The following is a 4,646-nucleotide window of genomic DNA, read 5'->3' as shown; positions in this document are numbered from 1 at the left end:
TTACGGCTTCCCTGCCTGTTGATCCTGCAAAGGCTTTTGAGCCCCTGCCCCTCCCAGAAGCCACAGTGACGAGTAAACTGAGTCCCTGCCCTGGAGGAGCCTCATACATTAACGCAGCCAGCATTTATCAAGCACCTACTGTAGCTGTGCCAGGCAACGCCCAGTCCGCGTGATGGGGACACAGTGATGGAGGACAAGGCCCCTCCCCTCACAGAGCAGGAAGGGAGCAGTGATAAATCCGCAAAAAGGCGACTTTAGATATCTATAGTGTGTATGCTTTTGGCCGTAATAACAGAGTCGTCAGCGTAGGTTTAAGCTCTCAGGACACGTGGTGGTGCCAGCGGCTCCACGGTGAAGTCAAGGCCTGCCAGCAGTGGCCAGCGTCAGCAAGTTGGCTGCAGCAGCAGCAAGAATCCCCTCTTCTACGCCGAGCACCCAAACCTTCAGAGGGTGCAGGGCAGAGAGCAGCTCCCTCCCTTCCTTGTTCCCCTTTTTAAGAGTGAGGAAAGCTTGTAGCAGCGCCCAACAGAACGCCCCTCACGTCTCCTCAGCCAGAACTGTAGCCCATGCTCTTTCTAAACTGATCCCTGGCAGTGGAAAGGGAAGTGGCCACCGTTATCCCGGACCTTCAAGATTTGTCTCCAGGACAAAAGCACAAGCTGTGTCCCCCCCTGGTTCTCCCCAGTTCCAGGACTGGGGAGAACCAGTGTGTTCCCTCAAATTTGTTGTCACCCGATCAAAACTGGAATCCCATTTGCCAGGAAAAGAAGAGGAAGCAGAAATAGCCACTGGGGAGTCAGACCTTGTGTCCACCACAAAGCGACATGAGGAAAGTACAGCAGGGGGCCAAGTTCAAGGGAGTGACAGGGAGTGGCAGACACTGGTAGGTGGATGGCGCGGGGGTGGGAAGCCACACTGAGAAGGCTGCTGAGGCTGAGACCCGCTTCCAGGCCACGGTGTGGCAAAGCGCAGACTCTGCCACGGGAACCAGGGGAGGCTGTTCAAAGCTCTAGCTGCTGTGTGGGGGCCGTGGGCGGTGAAACGGGAAGCCTGGAGAGTAGCTGGAAGGCTCTCAGTGGAGACGGTGGCCTGGGCTGGAGTAGCAGTGAAGAGGCCAGAAGCGCAAGGATTAGGGATCACGTTAGAAGTAGATTCAGACTTGCTGATGGGTCACACGTCACAGGGAGAGCTGGTAAGGAAAAGGACGGATCGAGGTTGGCATGGCAGGTTGGGGTTTGAGCAACTGAGTAGATGCTATTAACTGAGATGAGGAAGAGGGACACATCAGAGGATTGATGGCTTAAAGGCGTGATTGTGTCTATAACTGTGTGCTGCCTTCGGAGGGACTGGCTAGGGGAGCAGGGTAAACGGTGGTGTCAGGAGGCTTCACAGAAGGGCCAGCTTTCAGCTCAGTAAATCTGAAAAGACGGGGAGGGAGGAGCAGAGGAGGAAGTTGAGTTTGAAGTGGTGCGGGCATTGTGGTTGGGGAAAGGACTCTGGCATCAGATGAACCAGAATTTACGGCCTGGCTCTTCCTTCTTTGCCACCTTGGGCAAGTCATTTTCCCTGTTTGAGTCTCAGTTTTCTCATCCTGTAACTGGGATGGAAAACGCCTACCCCCGTATATCTGTCTTGTTTTGTTTTTTTAATGCCTTTAACTTTTTTTATTTTTTAAATTTTTGCTGTGTTGGGTCTTCGTTTCTGTGCGAGGGCTTTCTCTAGTTGCGGCGAGCGGGGACCGCTCTTCATCGCGGTGCGTGGGCCTCTCACTGTCGCGGCCTCTCTTGTTGCGGAGCACAAGCTCCAGATGCGCAGACTCAGTAGTTGTGGCTCACGGGCCCAGTTGCTCCGTGGCATGTGGGATCTTCCCAGACCAGGGCTCGAACCCGTGTCCCCTGCATTGGCAGGCAGATTCTCAACCACTGCGCCACCAGGGAAGCCCCCCATATATCTGTTGATGAGAAAAATGTAAATCGGATATTGGCAGGTGCCCCGTATGACCTGAGCACTCATGCTGTTGAGCCACTTAACAAGCACTCATGCTGTTGCTGTCACTGTGTGGGTCCTGCCCTCCATAACAAGTGAAGCCCGAGACACTGGAAATGAAAGTCTCTGGCTTCATGGTCGGGTGGTATATTAGTTATCTATTGCTGCGTAACAAATTAAGCTGAAACTTAACAGCTTTAAACAAATGGAAACTTTTACAATAGTGCTGCTTAGAGGGGCAGGGAACCCAAACTGTTCGTGGTTATCCAAACTCACCCCCATCTTATCTGCGGTCAGAATACAGTGGCAACCACAAGTGGGTGGTCCAGAAGAATCTCTGAAGGTAAGAAGAGAGTTGGGCAAAGGTTTCTTGTGAATTACCTCCCCCCAGCCAAACTCCACCCCCAGAAAACAGTGTTTTCTTAACCCCAAATTATCTGCATCGTAATCATCTAGAGGTCCTGTAAAAAATGCAAATTCCTGTACCCCACCACAGACTTTCCTAATCTGAATTATTGGAGGTAGGGCCCTGGAACTTAAATTTTTTTAAAGAAACTTTCTTAGAAGAATAGTTTATAGATATGCATAAAAGTTGGGAAGATGGTATAGAGAATTTCCATATACCCCACACTCAGTTTCCCCTATTATTATCTTACATTAGTATGGTACATTTGTTACAATTAATGAACCAATATTGCCATATTATTATTAACTAAAGTCCATCCTTCATTCAGATTTCATTAATTTTTACCTCATGTCCCTCTTCTGTGCCAGGATCCTCCCAGGACACCACATTACATTTAGTTGTCACATCTCCTTAGGCTCCTCGTGGCTGTGACAGTTTCTCAGACTTTACTTGTTTTTGATGACAGTTATGAGAAGTCGTGGTCAGGTATTTTGGAGAATGTGCCTCAACTGGGGTTTGTCTTATGTTTCTCATGATCAGAGGGTGAGGAAGACCGCAGAAGTGAAGTGCCACTGTCATCACATGTTATTAAGGGGACACAGTATCAGTGTGACTTATCACTGTTGATGTTAAACTCCACCACCTGGCTGACAATGTTTGTCATGTTTCTGCACTGTAAACTTAGTCCCCGCCCACAATCCTCTCATCTGTGGAAGGAAGTCACTGTGCACAGTTCATGCGTAAGGTGTGAAGAGTCATGCTTCAACTTCTTGAGGGCAGAATAGCCATATAAATTATTTGGAATTAGGCACGGCCATTTATTTACTTGTTCAGTCATTCATTTACATCAGCATGGGCTCATGGAGATTTTATAGACTGGGTTATTATCCAGTGCTACTTTGTTGCTCCAATTGTTCCAGCTTTGACTATTGGGAGCTCTTTCAGTTGGCTCTTGTGTCTCTTTGACATACCCCATTTGTGTGTGCGTGTGCGTGTGCGTGTGCGTGTGCGTGTGTGTGTGTGTGTATGAGAGAAAGAAAGAGAGAGAGAGAGAGAGAGAGAGAGGGAGACAACGAGATGGAGGCTGAGAGACTTCTGTTCTGGAACTACAAGATGCTCTAAGCACATCCTGTATAATTTCCTGCCCAGTCCTAGAACCAGCCATTTATCCAAGGAGCCCTGGTTACTTTTATTGGAGAACAGTATTAAAAACTAAGATCTGGGCACTAGGTGTGTTTGAACCTGAATTTTTAACACAGTCTCACCAGCTATTTCTTATTGAAACCAGAGTTAGAGAACCTCTGCTCTCAGTTTTGACTCCCGTCACTCAAATATCAGCATACCTCAGAGGTACTGCAGGTCCGGTTCCAGATCACCACAATAAGGCCAGTCATAGGGGTTTTTTTGTTTCTTTCCCAGTGCACATAAGTTATGTTTACACTATACTATATTCAGTGTGGGGTAGCATTATGTGTAAAAAAAAAAAAAAGTACATATCTTAATTTGATAATACTTTATTGCAGACTTCCCTGGTGGCGCAGTGATTAAGAATCCGCCTGTCAATGCGGGGGACACAGGTTCGAGCCCTGGTCCAGGAAGCTCCCACATGCCGCGGAGCAACTAAGCTCATGCGCCTCAACTACTGAGCCTGTGCTCTAGAGCCCGCAAGCCACAAGTACTGAGCCTGCGTGCCACAAGTACTGAAGCCCGCGAGCCTAGAGCCCATGCTCCGCAATAAGAGGAGCCACTGCAATGAGAAGCCCACGCACCGCAACAAAGAGTAGACCCCACTGGCCACAACTAGAGAAAGCCCGCGCAGCAATGAAGACCCAATGCAGCCAAAAAGAAAGAAATAAAAGAAATAAGAGAAAAAAGTCTCCAAATATTTGGAAACTAAATAACACTCTTCTAAATAACTCATGGGTCAAAGAAAAAAATCAAAAATGAAATTATAAAAAAAAAACTGCTAAAAAATGCTAACCATCATCTGATCCTTTAGCCAGTCGTAACAGTAACATCAAAGGTCACCGATCACAGGTCACCCTAACAAATATAGTAATAAAAAACTTTAAAGTATTGCAAGAATTACCAAAACGTGACAGTGAGACATTAAGTGAGCCGACGCTGTTTGGGAAATGGCGCAGCTTGGACAGACTTGCTCAACACAAGGTTGCCACAAACCTTCAATTTGTGAAAACCGTAATTTCTGCGAAAGGCAAGAAAGCAAAGCACGATAAAATGATGTTCGCCTACT

This window comes from Aethalodelphis obliquidens, unplaced genomic scaffold (genome assembly GCF_003676395.1).
Source record: "Aethalodelphis obliquidens isolate GAN/ISIS:26980383/991018 unplaced genomic scaffold, ASM367639v1 scaffold43, whole genome shotgun sequence".
NCBI classification, from domain to species: Eukaryota; Metazoa; Chordata; class Mammalia; order Artiodactyla; family Delphinidae; genus Aethalodelphis; species Aethalodelphis obliquidens.
The sequence above is the reverse complement of the archived record's forward strand: the minus strand, read 5'-3'. Positions refer to the sequence as shown.